Below are 14594 nucleotides of genomic sequence, written 5' to 3' on the forward strand. Positions count from 1 at the left end.
TAAATTCTTGATTATTTGAAATTTTCGTTGAACTTCCAAATACAAGTCGTCTAAATGCACCAATTCTTATGACATTGTGAATATGTTTAACCATCCACCTTTATTTGCTACTACTGACGTACTTTCGAAATCAAAATAACTTATCTTTTCTTGCGATACAATGTTGTATGCCCCAAACATTAAATATTCAAAGATGATCACCAAAAAGTATGATAAACCCCAACAATTCAAGAAATAATACTTTTTGGTTTTTGTCCATAATTTAAATGAATGATTTTGAATGTACAATTTTAATAATGAATTTTTAACCGAAAAGAGCACTGCTTCTTCATTCAGGTTTAATGAATGATCCTTTTACTTGGCTCATAGGGGTGTTCCAAATTTGATACCTGTAGCTGCCTGCATGAATCTTTGTATTTAATTATTACCTGTTAGAAAAGTTTTAAAGCCCTTTTGTTCATTCTGCTTTATACTTTACTAGCACAAAAACGTGAATTTTCACACAAAATAAAACTAAAAATTGTAAAAATAAAGGAATATATGCAAAATGAACATGACTAGAGATTGAGAAAACAAACAAAAATGTATGTATGATCATTGTAGTAGCTAAGTGGCAATTCTTCTCCTGTTCACACATTGCCTTCATACAAATGGAATTTCTCTTGTTAATTGGGCTTTGAAACTCTTGGAAACAGTTTCAGTTATTGACAATTGCCACACGAGCAAAAAAAAGTTACCCATTACCCAAAATCCTAGGTGAAAGAAGCCTAGTTGTGAATCGAAGTTCTCTTGCATACTATATGGAAGTAAAATGTGAAGCTTTTTTTTTTGTTTGTTTGTTTGGTTTTTCTAGATATTTTTCCTCTATGATTTTGTACTCCTCTCACCTTGGAAAAAATGAACTTTGGCTGTATAGAAATTTATTTTATTGATAGAGCCCAACAGGCCGAGCCCAATTATAGTGCTATAATATTACTACGATAGATTGTAATATATACTTGTAGTCACAGAAGTGTTAACTCGATGGCAAGTCTTATGCTTCAAATTTTAAACACGGAAAATACTTAATTATAAATAATAGCTATTATTCCTCACTATATTTTGCTAAGATTTTCACTATCTTATTCTAAACTAATGTAAATCCAAAGGCAGCGGAACTTCCTATAGGGTGATAATTTGTGAACCTTTATCGTATCAACAATATTTGTAAGAAAAATATGCACTAAGTCAAAACAAGATTATATTTTTATTGAAGTATTCATATTTTTCTACATACTTATTAATACTTCTAGAATTTGTTTGGGTGGGCTATCAGGTGGGCAGAGAAATTTTTGGAGAGCCCTAAACCTGACACACCTAACAACAAAAGTCTACCAAAATAACAAATCCTAAATTCTTGACTTTTTTTTACTTTCTCTTGACCTATCTTTCCCTTTTTCTTAACATTTATGTAATCACCTGTTACTTAGGTATAGTTGCAAAAATTAAAAAAATATATATTTTTATTCAATAAAAAAAACCTCTACCAGAAGGTTAGTCAAGATGAAAACTGAAGCTGTACTTTAACAAAATATTTAGACTTGCTTGAATTATTAATGCATGTAAAAATTAATGCTTCAGACTTCATCCTGGATGGGAAATGGCCATATTACTTTTATTTAATATTTCTGCAAACCTTCAATGTAATTATTAAGAAACAAAGTGAACAAATCTTAACCACACCTCAATGCAATTTGAGATTTCCAAATATTCAATTTTCTAAAATTCTAGTATGTGTATGTAAATTTAATATACTGTAAAAAATAACAAAACTTCTTGAACACAAACATAATTTCTTGACTTTCTTGACTGGTAGACACTCTCGAAGTATTTATGGATGTTTTATTAATGCTAAAAGCTCTAAACCTGACATGTCTAACCTAGCAACGAAAGCATTTGGTGATGTAGTACCTCTTTACACCCCATGCACTTAAGGTAGGTGGTACAGTAGAATAGGTAAGACAAGAAACTCCTCGCGGCCTCACGCCCAAGCCATACGTAGGGGAAGGACGCACAGAAGCAGGGTTGGCAGTGCATACGGGTCAAATGTCTACGCATAACGAGAACACAAGAAAACTAAACAAGAAGATCTGAGTGGTATGGTGGTAAACATACAACTGAATGACCGCGTTCTGCTAAGATGGAATCAATTTTGAACATCTTCAAACGGGGTTTGTTAATTTTCACCAAGGAATACAATTCTGGTTTGAACATGTGTGCGTCAAAGGGGGTGTTGTTTTGAACGAGCCACTGAGTGAATCATAATGTCTTTCCGGGAGGAGGAAGAAGGCGCAGGATTTATTTGTACGTTATGGCATGAGGCGTTGTCAACAACAACAACACTGTTTCGTGTCAAATTTGGGATAAACTTCTCCCCGGACCCTGTGGCTGAGTGGTTAGCAAATCGCGCTGCCACGCCAAGGGTCCCGGGTTCGAATCCCGCTCGGTCATGGTTGTTTGTAAATGTCCATTCATCAATTTCATCATTTCATCACTCATCCCCATCTTCGCAAATTAGCAAAGAGGCACAAAACGCGAAGTAAAATAAAATATATCAAATAAAAAAAAATTGGGCATTCATATGATGGTGGTAATCGCCAAAAGATTTTCCAGATTTGAACATTAACCGCCAGCATGTACAACAATTACACGTTGCCCTTTAGACACCGGTGCTTTGACGGCAGCCGCGGTTCCATCCACCAAGATTCTTTCTTTGTTGTCGAGCTGTGAAAATAAGTCCGTCAACGTAAACAATGGGTCGTTCTTGTCGACGAAAGATTTTTATGGCTTTGAGGTACGATGAACGTAAACTTCTTATTTCGTCCTTTTCTATAAGCAATTGTCTATTATTTTCTGCTTTTCCCACTTAAACTCTAGGTCACGTATTATCTTGTGCACACACCAGACACTGCCTTGGAACTCTATTCTTTGTTTCAAAACCCTTCGGATACCTTCCCCGTCCGTAAGGTGAAATTCGTGCACAACACGCCTAACAACACACTTTTCGAACTCGTCTATATGACTTTTGATTTTTCGGCGAGGTCGTGTTCTATGGGGCGTATGAAAGTGTTTCTTCAACGTAGTGCATGCTTTACTTTCTATTAGTACAATTCTTCTCACACTGCTGAATGAAACATCACATGCGCGAGCCACCCTCCTTTGCAACTGGTTTTCGGACTAACAAACTCCCACCTCGTGTTTCATAAATACATATACATTATATACAATTTCTCGCCCTTGGCTGTGGATTATTTTCCGTCCACCGAGTTTACTTGCTTTCTCTGAACTGCAAGCTTCCAAGCTAGCAAGTACACTTCACACAAAACAAACACACACTTTAAATGAAGACATGCAAGTCGATCGCGTTGTTTCTCGGTGCTCACACAACATTAAGACGTTCGGCAACCCTGCCTGTGTGCTCGATAGGGGAAGTTCGCGCATGCGCTTGCTGCGTTTCCGACCCAGCACATCGGTGGGAGAGTTTCTTGTCTCACCTCTTGTACTGTAGCAACAGTCCATATCTAAGACAACAGTACTGAGCCGGCCCCATGATGGAGTGGTTAGCACATCTCGCTACAATGCCAGGGGTCCTGGGCATGGATGTTTGTGAGTGTCCATTCATCATATCATCACTCATCACCATCTTCGCAAATTAGCCAAAATTGGCACAAAAAGTGAAGTAAAATAAAGAAAATCAATGACAGTAATGAATGCGTACTTGCAAACAAAGACTCATACAGGAGTATATGGAGGGAAATATCCTTCTCCAGGAAAACTGAAAAAGTTTTACAGAATCACCACATTTTTTCTACAGTACTTAATACCCAGTACATTACTATTCTAAGTGTATTTTACATGGCCTATGGTGCATCTTTTTTATCAGTAATATTACATATCTGATATATTTATAAACAATCTGTAATTTAGTGTAATATTCTGCCATCTTGTTATTTATTTTATGAATAGGAACATGTAATTAATGGCATGGTTTTGCAAAGTAAATGTTTAAATAGGTAGTTCCTTTTCAAAGACAAAATCCACCACAACCACATGGTTATATACATTAATTAAGGAGGTGAACCATGAAGCAATTCATCGAACATTCAAAGAACAATTGCAATTTTATATCAGATCAGTATTCTTAAGAAATAAAGTGAACAAATCTTAACCACAACTTAATACAATTCTAGATTTGCAAATATTCAATTTTATCAACTCACAGCACAGGAATATAACAATGTAAGTTCACTATACTGTAACATATTGTAGATTTGTGCGTGTTACTCACTATTAAAGGAAATAAATACGTTAAATAGTATTAATTGATTTAACTACTTACGTGAGTGAGTATGGAGTCTTATTAGGACAATGTTTCGGAGGTCAAACTGCCTCCTTCATCAAGTTCGTGGATGTTTCTAGACACCGAGCATAGTGCCGCATAAAAGAAGTGTTGAATGAGGATTCAGTTAAGGGTTAAGGTTACGAATCCAGCCTGGATAACGGCTGCTTGGGATCCTTTTTTAGTTATTTTAATATAAGTGTGGATTGTTTTGACGAAGTTTTAACATGCTGAGATTTTTTAAGTTGGAATATGGCAGAGTTTTTGTAAGTGTTTTTAATCTTAACCCTTAACTGAATCCTCATTCAACACTTCTTTTACGCGGCACTATGCTCGGTGTCTAGAAACATACACGAACCTGATGAAGGAGGCAGTTGACCTCCGAAACGTTGTCCTAATAAGACTCCACAATCACTCACATAAGTAGTTAAATCAGTTAATATTATTTAATGTTTTTATTCACTATACTGTAAAAAATAGCAAAAGTTCTTGACCTAAAGCATAATTTCTTGACATTCTTGACTGGTAGACACGCTGTTATAGTATCAATTAATCTGATACTATACTGATAAAACAGTGAGCTTGCAATGCGAATTAAGTCACTGCTTGCCGGACCAGCATCGAGGAAGTACTGTCAGTAAACACATATCTCAAACCTACAACTTCAAAATAGTTCATATAAAGCAAGTTAGTAAAGTTGGAATTATTAGTACAAGAACAAGCATATTTTAATCCTTCAGATGTGCTTCATTGGGACTCAATGATAACTAGATGATTTTCCCTTTTCCATACTCAAGAAATATATGAACATGCAGAATCCAATATGTAATAAAAATTGAATGATAGAGATTAATAAATATGTTGGTAACCCTTCTGAGTATGTTACATTATTATCCAATATGTATGTTCATTATATAAACACACGGTACGTACTTTAGTATTATATGGACTACCTCATTTCAGACCGTCTGTTTTCTTGGAAAGCAAAAGAAACACTTATGGACATAATAGGAACACTGTATTTTAAAGTTTACAATATATAATTCATACAATTAGCCTTTTGTTAATTGTGATTTCCAAAAGTCAGCTATATCACCGAGAAGCTCGTTGAAAGCATCGACACCGGGAGCAGCCACCGTTGATTGCCAGCTGATGGTACTATCTGGTTAGGTTAGGTTAGGTTAGGAATGACTCACGTTTGCGAGGGGAATATAATTTAATGTAGAGAAATGAGGTAGTCCGTATAATACTAAAGTACCTGTATAATACTAAAGTACCAAACACACTTATTTCAATGTGTAAATATTTCACAAATTTCTGCAACTGTAAATCTGTATTCATGATGGATGCAGTACCAGGTGTAGAAGTATGAAACCAGAATTTGTTTGCAAGAAGTAAACGGCTGTTGTTTGCAACTGAGAAACAATATTTTATTCAAAGTAAGCTCCATTGCTAGTTACACATTTCTCCCACCTTTCCGGCAGGTTATGAATGCCACGCCAAAAAAAAAACATTCTTCTTTTGAAGCAAACCAGTCCGTGAGCCATGTTCGTACATCTTCATACGAATTGAAGCACTGTTCTGCAAGAGCGTGTCCCAGTGAGGCAAATAGATGATAATCAGAAGTAGCCAAGTCGGGAGAATACGCCGCATGCCCTAGTATCTCCCATTTGAACGCCTCGATCGTTTCCCGGACCCGTTTTGCTGTGTGTGGTGAGGCATTGTCATGGAGCAGGATGACCTTGTGTTGCCTTGATTCATATTCTGGCCATTTGTCACGTAATGCTCGATGTAAATTGATCATTTCCTGTTGGTAGCGATCTGCATTAACGGTTTCACCGGGTTTTAGCAGCTCATAATAGATGACGCCCCGCTGATCCCACCAAACACAGAGCAGTGTCTTTTTTCCAAAGCGATTTGGTCTTGCAGTGAATGTCGATGGTTCGCTGGTTCGCCTGGATTCACCCACGATTTACGACGCTTAGGATTCTCCACATATATCCATTTCTCATCGCCGGTCACTATGCGATGGAGAAACGACTTACTTTTGTATCTGGCGAGCAGCATTTGACAAGTGGTCTTGCGGAATCCTTGCTATCTTTCATTCAGTTCATGCGGAATCCATTTGCCCGCTTTCTGCACCTTTCCCATAGCTTTCAACCGAAGAGAAACTGCTTTCTGCGTCACATTCAATTGTTCCGCGAGCTCCTGCTGCGTTTGGGTATCATCTTCATCCAATAAGGCTTGCAATTCGTTGTCTTCGAACTTTTTCGAAGGTTTCTCACGTTCCTCGTTTCGCAAGTCAAAATCGCCACTTTTGAATTTCTTGAACCACTCGAAACACTGTGTTTTCCCAAGAGCATGTTCGCCGTAAGTTTCGACGAGCATTCGATGCGATTCTGCAGCGGTTTTCTTCAAATGATAACAGACACCAATGCTGTCCGCAAATCGTAGTTCGTAGGCACAAAACTTGACATGTTCCGGGTGTGCAACACCTTCCTCTGTCTGGCACTCGGGTTACTATGTTCCGATATAACATCCTCGGGAGTGGCGGGCAGCAGCTGGCGCTGCTTACACGATCTTCCGCGCCCTCCACTGCCGGCTAGCACCATCTATCGGCCAATTCCGGTTTCATACTTCTACACCTGGTAAACACAGTTTTAAATTTACTTGCTCATTGCACAATTTAATGGTTAAATCCTATTAATTTCGAAGATCCACTAAAAAAATGTAACAAACTCTGTAATTGACGCTTTCCATGCCTTTTCACCAAGAATCTTTGGAATAAAGACTAATAAATAAATAATGTAATGCGCAACTGGAAATGTCGAAATTTTGGCATAACTTGCTTTCCGAATCTAAAACACTAAAATTGCATTTTAAATATAGTTTTGCTGTTATGTTGCTTCACTCCATGAAGGCCTTGTTCCTCTCCAAGGGACGGCTCTAGTTTCTCACATACAAATACTTCTTGTAGCGTTCAGTGCCTCTTGCATTTGTAAAGAATTTGTTCTATATTTTTTATATTTGTCGCATGGATTCAGCAATATACTTTAATCTGCCAATCTGTCCTGGCTCTCTCTGGAGAAAGCAAACAAAAACAAGTCTCTGTGCAAGCAGTGATGCGAGATGGCTCCACTGTGAGGACGTGTACTGCTTCACTCTGACAGATCGACCCCCCCCCCCTCCCCCATTCTCTGCCGCTATTCGCGGCCTTGCCTAAGAGATAGCCGGGACAGAGTATAAGTATCAGCCTTTCTTTCACGTTATACTCGGGACTGTATTTTGCAGACTAACGAGGCTCTGGTGTCTGTACTCACATCCAGTATAATCTTCTGTGGACCTGTTTTGTGATCTGCCTATGTGTGTTTGTGACTGATTAATTGGTAGTTCATTTATTACTGGAGGCTTGTATATTAAGGCTATTGACTGTGGATGGAGTGAAATTATAGGTGGACAGGGGGTGTATAAATATATAAGGAGTGGTTCTTTAAATATTCAACTAATACATTCTAATTATTTTAATATTTATTTTATATTTTCATTTGTCCTTTCATCTATTTCATCTTATCACAATTCATCTTCATCTTTGTGATTAACCAAAAGCAAGAGAAAACTGAAGTAAAATTAAACAAATCAGTTAATTCAGCTAATTAGGTATATTATGTGTTGAATTCCTTCTTAATTGAAAAGGATAAGACAAAATATCCACTTACAGAGCGAAGTACACATTGAGCAGGAAGACACACTAAAGAGAAGGGACACTTAAATGGGAGAAATAAGGAAAGTTACATCATGATTCACACAGGGAAGATAGGAATGATAGCCAAGCAGCTTTACAATAGGCGACCATATGGACTCACTTCCTTCTCTTTCCTAGATTGGAGTGGATAGAGGGAAATTTAATCAGAAGATTGGTGAATGGATTATCCATGCGTGAGCATGTATGTGAAAGAGAGGAGGGGGGGGGGGTAATTAAAGCAGAGGAAAATGGTAGAAAGAAAAAAATAGACCTACAACAGCAAAGAGAAAAGGCGAAAGAAATACAAAGGAGTGGAGAAGAGAGCAAGAGAATATGTGTTTGTGAAAATGATAAATTTTATATCTGCCCACCCTAATTTATCAATATTTGGCTCCTGCCCACTCGGTCAAAACTTTCTGGTGCCACCCCTGCTCTTAGCATTAAAATAACATCCAGGAACTGTGTATTTAGAACCATGACATATGAGTTATATGTTTTTATTCATTAACAAAATTATAGAATATTGCACTAAATTACAGGCTATTTATAAATACATCAGATTACTAATGTTACTGATAAAACTGATGCACCGTATCGATCTGTATTGGCTGATAGCAATTGTTATAAACTAATATTTTTTCAAACTTTCCATCAAGAATATGAATGGTGCATTCGAAGTAACAAAATTTTGAAACCATAAACTTAACTATGCACATTTTTCATGGTCCATTGGTAGTAGTTCTTGAACACACAACATTTGGTATTCATGTAGTTTCAATTTCTTTGCAGCTCTTTGACACAGAATATGGTTGATTAGTCTCTTGGAAAAGTTTTTGCGATGCCTGTAATTGTCCCTGTACGTGGAGGGACCCAAAAGAAACCGGAATTTTGTAACAAAAAATTGTGTATTTCTTTTTAGGTGTTACAAATTTAATATCCTTCAAAGTACTGTCTATTTGATGCAATGCACTGGTCTAAACGTGTTTTCCACTTTTCGAAGCAGTCCTGAAACTCTTGAAAAGAGATGTCTTTTAATGCCTCCGTTGTTTTATTCTTCACCTGTTCCACGTTCGCAAAACATTTTTCTTTGACACCTTTTTACATTCAGAACAATAAAAAGAAGTCGCACAGGGTGAGATCGGGTGAATAAGCTGGATCATGCTGTCTTTGGTTAAAAATTGTGTCTCACTCAAGGCTTTGTGCACTGGCATGTTGGGTGAAGCCACCCCTCCTCACTTTGCCACAACTTGGGGCATTTTCATCTTCGCATCATGCAAACGTTTCAGAACTTGCAGGTAAAACACCTGGTTAACATTTGCATTAAGGATGAATTCTGAGTTAACAGTGCAGTTTGCATAGAAAAAATTATAAAAAAGAAATGTGCATCGTCTTGACTAGGGATGGCCAAACGGATCTGGATCCGGATCCGAAAAATCAGGATCCATTCGGATCCGGATCCAAAAGTTACGGATCTGGATCTGGATCCAAAAGTTCTGGATCCGGGTTCGAAAGTATCGGATCTGGATCCAGAACACTAAGTTCCGGATCCGAGAGTTTCGTATCTCAATCCCATTATAATATTACCACACTTTAAAAGGTATTATGATCTTTGATTACAAAGACATTTTTCATTAGTTAGTCCTACAATAATTTTTTTCAAGTGTTGTTCCTAAAATACTTTGCTACGCATCGGCTAACACACTCGTGCACAAAAATAATCTTACTTGTTTAATATAAAATGTCAGAGGTGATTTTTTAAATGCCATTGAAACGAACATGTATTCATTCGAATGTATTGGAAATGGAAACACACATAAATGTGAGACATTCCATTCCAGGATGAAACCTTTAACACGTATAACAAGATAGAAATGTTATACAATTTTTCTAGTTACAGTTTTACAAATTAAAATAAAACATTATAATATATGCAGTGTTATATAATTACAAAGTGTAAGACTAACAAGTGAGGTTATCTAAGTGTTTCCCTCCGATTTCCATGAAACTTGGCAGGTGTATAGTGGTGCCCAATGGAAGAAATACGTGTTTTTTTGTTTCAGCCAAAGAACGGTTTTAGGGGGCAAAACCCCCTCAAATGTCAAGATGAGGACAAATTGAAGTGAGGATCTGACCCCTGTTTCCCCCTCCGATTTCCATGATACTTGGCAGGTGTGTGTATAAACGGGCCCAAAGAAAGAAATACGTGTTTTTTTTTTGTTTCGGCTAAAAAACTGTTTTATGGGGCAACCCTTCTCAAATGTCAATATGAGGACAAATTTAAGTGGGCATTTGACCTCTGTGTCCCCCTCCGATGTCCACGAAACTTGGCAGGTGTATAGTGGGGCCCAAAGGAAGAAATACGTGTTTTTTTGTTTCAGCTAAAAAAACGGTTTTACGTAGCAAAACCCACTCAAATGCCAAGATGAGGACAAATTGAAGTGGGGATCTGACCCATGTGTTCCCCTCCGATTTCCATGAAACTTGGCAGGTGTGTGTACAAACGGGCCCAAAGGAAGAAATACTTTTTTTTTGCTTCGACTAGAAAACTGTTTTAGGGACAAAACACCCCTCAAATGTCAAGATGAGGACAAATTTAAGTGGGCATTTGACCCCTGTGTTCCCCTCCGATTTCCATGAAACTTGGCAGGTGTGTGTATAAACGGGCCCAAATGAAGAAATACGTGTTGTTTTTTTTTGCTTCGACTAGAAAACTGTTTTAGGGACAAAACACCCCTCAAATGTCAAGATGAGGACAAATTTAAGTGGGCATTTCACCCCTGTATCCCCCTCCGATTTCCATGAAACTTGGCAGGTGTGTGTATAAACGGGCCCAAATGAAGAAATACGTGTTTTTTTTTTGTTTCAGCTAAAAAACTGTTTTAGGGGGCAACCCCCCCCTCAAATGTCAATATGAGGACAAATTTAGTGGGCATTTCACCCCTGTATCCCCCTCCGATTTCCATGAAACTTGGCAGGTGTATAGAGGGGCCCAAAGGAAGAAATACGTGTTTTTCTGTTTCAGCTAAAAGCTGTTTTAGGGGGCAAAATCCCCTCAATGTCAAGATGAGGACAAATTGAAGTTGGGATCTGGCCCCTGTGTCCCCCTCCGATTTTCATTAAACTTGGCAGGTGTATAGAGGGGCCCAAAGGAAGAAATACGTGTTTTTTTTGTTTCGGCTAAAAAAATGTTCTAGGAGGCAAAACCTGCCTCAAATGTCAATATGAGGACAAATTGATGTGGGGATCTGACCCCTGTGTTCCCCTGCGATTTCCATGAAATTTGTCAGGTGTATAGAGAGGCCCTATGCCCCCTGTTTCTTCCTATGCCATATTTACGTGGTTTCGGGGTCGGATCCCCACTTCAATTTCTCCTCATCTTGACTTTCGGGGGGGGGGGGAGTCCCCCTAAAACAGTTTTTTTTAGCTGAAACACAAAAACACGTATTTCTTCCTTTGGGCTCTTCCATACACCTGCCAAGTTTCATGGAAATTGGAGGGGGAGACTTAGACATCCCTTGTAAGTGTATTAATTAATTACAAATCGCGCACGCACACTATATATATGTGTGTGTGTATATGTATATTATATATACAGGGTGATTGGTAATTCGACCTATTCCTGGAAAGGGGTAATACTAGAACACATTTGCAACAAATTTGACCCTATGCACCGGGGGTCGGAAATCAATGGGTTTCGAGTTATTGCAGTTTGTAGATTTTCGTGACATATTCCGACTTGCGACCAAAAAACTACTGCACCCTGAGCATATAATCGACATGTTGCTATAGTGCAGGAGGCCTTAGAAAGAGCGTTTCGCGGTCTAACAGTAGACGTCGCTCGCACACTATTGCCGATTCTCTCGTGCTGTTTGCTCCTCAGCCGAACAAACAGGCCGAGGTAGCAAGAGGCAGAGGTCATTCACCCCTCCAGAAGGGTGCAGCGAGCTAGCTGTGGCAACAGGGCTCGCTCATTCGCGGACCTGATTGGTTCTCGCACACACACTCCCATATTGTCTTCTGCTGTAAGCCCGCGAAGCGATCTTTCTAAGGGCTCCTGCACTATAACAGCTGACGAATGAGTGACTACTGGGGAAAAAATTCATGCCCAAAATTCCCATACCCACAGAAAGAAACAGTCATTGGTGCAAACGTCATGAAGAAATTTGGAAATTGTCGTTTAAATCGAAGAGGATTACTCAAAAAATTGGTAACACACTTGGCGTAAAAATTACGGAAAAAACTTCCTCGTTTCATAAGCTCTCCAAAAAGATAAAAATGTTGTCAACTGACACACAGGTTGGGGGAAAAATCTGAATAAAAAGCGCAGAAGGCACGTTGTAGACCTCTTTGTAAAGTGAAAAGAAGTTGTCTGCTGTGAGAAATAAAGGAACGAAAATGAGTGAAATAATAATGTTATTTACCATTCACATGATTCCAGGTTGTCAGAATTAACTGTTACAAAAACTACAAATCCTGCGGCGTACTTCAGACACAATTACTCGCGTTGACACTCTGTCTCTTATGTCTCAATTCTCTCTCTCAACTCTTCTTGGGAATCCACTGGTGTACTGTAGACTAACTCTTTCATGTGACCCCAAATGCAAAAGTCGCATGGTGTCAAATCCGGACCCCTCGCCGGCCAGGGAACCGGGCTACCTCGACCAATCCATCGCATGGGATAATTGCCATCCAGCCACTGTCGCACACCCCATAAAGAGTGGGCTGGGCAGCCATCATGTTGGGTAATAATAGGTACCCCTTCTTGTGGCGAGCGACACATCCTCCAGCAGCGTCGTCAATTCTTCCGTTAGGAAGTTTTCGTAGGTAATGCCGTTTAGGTTTTGTAGCAGAAAAAATGGCCTGATCACATGATTGTGGATGATTCCCATCCACACATTTAGTGAGAATTTTCTCTGGTGAGCATTTTCTTTAGATTTTCTTAGACCCTTAGGGGCCCAAAAATGCGCATTATGAAAATTCGTAATACCATCGCGGTCGAATTTGGATTCGTCCGTTCACAGAATTCTTGTCAGGTGATGGGGTTTCTTCAGTGCCGGTATGTAGTAAAAATCGACAAAAATCCATCCTTCTGACAGGATCTCCCTCCTTAATAGCATGCGACTTTTACATTTGTTGTCACATGAAATAGTTAGTCTACAGTACACCAGTGGATTCCCAAGAAGAGATGAGAGAGAGAATTGAAACATAAGAGACAGAGTGTCAACGCGAGTGATTGTGTCTGAAGTACACCGCAGGATTTGTAGTTTTTGTAACAGTTAATTCTGACAACCTGGAATCATGTGAATGGTAAATAACATTATTATTTCACTCATTTTCGTTCCTTTATTTCTCACAGCCGACAACTTCTTTTCACTTTACAAAGAGGTCTACAACGCGCTTTCTGCGCTTTTTATTCAGATTTTTCCCCCAACCTGTGTGTCAGTTGACAACATTTTTATCTTTTTGGAGAGCTTATGAAACGAAGAAGTTTTTTTCCGTAATTTTTACGCCAAGTGTGTTACCAATTTTTTGAGTAATCCTCTTCGATTTAAATGATAATTTCCAAATTTCTTCATGACGTTTGCACCAATGACTGTTTCTTTCTGTGGGTATGGGAATTTTGGGCATGAATTTTTTCCCCAGTAGTCACTCATTCGTCATCTGTTAGCAACATGTCGATTATATGCTCAGGGTGTAGTAGTTTTTTCAGAATTAGTAGTTTTTTGGTCGCAAGTCGGAATATGTCACGAAAATCTACAAACTGCAATAACTCGAAACCCATTGATTTCCGACCCCCGGTGCATAGGGTCAAATTTGTTGCAAATGTGTTCTAGTATTACCCCTTTCCAGGAATAGGTCGAATTACCAATCACCCTGTATATTTACAGTAGCAGGTAACAATATGTTATAAACACATTCTTACTTTCCAAAAAACCACATGTGGGATTGCAAAACGGATCCGGATCCGAAAGTACTGGATCCGGATCCGAAAGTACTGGATCTGGATCCGAAAGTTCCGGATCCGCGAATCTGGATCCGATAAATTTTAGGATCCGGATTTCGGATCCGCCAGGATCCAGATCTGGCCATCCCTAGTCTTGACATGTTGCACTGACCGAGGATGGTCTGCAAGTGACAATTCACCATTCCTGAAGTGGGAAAACCAATAGTAATCTTGTGTCTTCCCCTGTGTAGCTTCCTTGTAAGCTGCTTCAAGCATTACAACTGTTTCCCCTGCCATTTTCCCTAATAGAAAACAGAATTTTACAACCACACGTTGTCTAAACTTTTCAGCCATCACAAAAATCGACAAACAAGTCAGAGGTGTTTAACAAATAAATTTACTACGTGGCACCACGATTTCACTAGACATCTAGCTGCAGAAGTATGTACTACAATGGGCCTGCCCACCAGAGAACAATTCTTTTGGGTCCCCCCACGTCTTTTGGGTCTCCTCAGATAGTTTCCAGTGTC

At 38.9% G+C, this 14594-nt stretch overlaps 2 protein-coding genes across 4 annotated transcripts in view; one reads left to right on the forward strand and one right to left on the reverse strand.

The window, feature by feature from the left end:
- Window positions 1–14594, reverse strand: part of LOC145989829 (uncharacterized) — a 105857-nt gene that overhangs the window by 42175 nt on the left and 49088 nt on the right. The gene's annotated exons all lie outside the window — the stretch shown is intronic.
- Window positions 1–14594, forward strand: part of LOC145989830 (uncharacterized) — a 45045-nt gene that overhangs the window by 6822 nt on the left and 23629 nt on the right. The window lies entirely within an intron of this gene.

Source organism: Lepisma saccharinum, chromosome 7, assembly GCF_977018435.1.
Source record: "Lepisma saccharinum chromosome 7, izLepSacc3.1, whole genome shotgun sequence".
Taxonomy (NCBI): Eukaryota; Metazoa; Arthropoda; class Insecta; order Zygentoma; family Lepismatidae; genus Lepisma; species Lepisma saccharinum.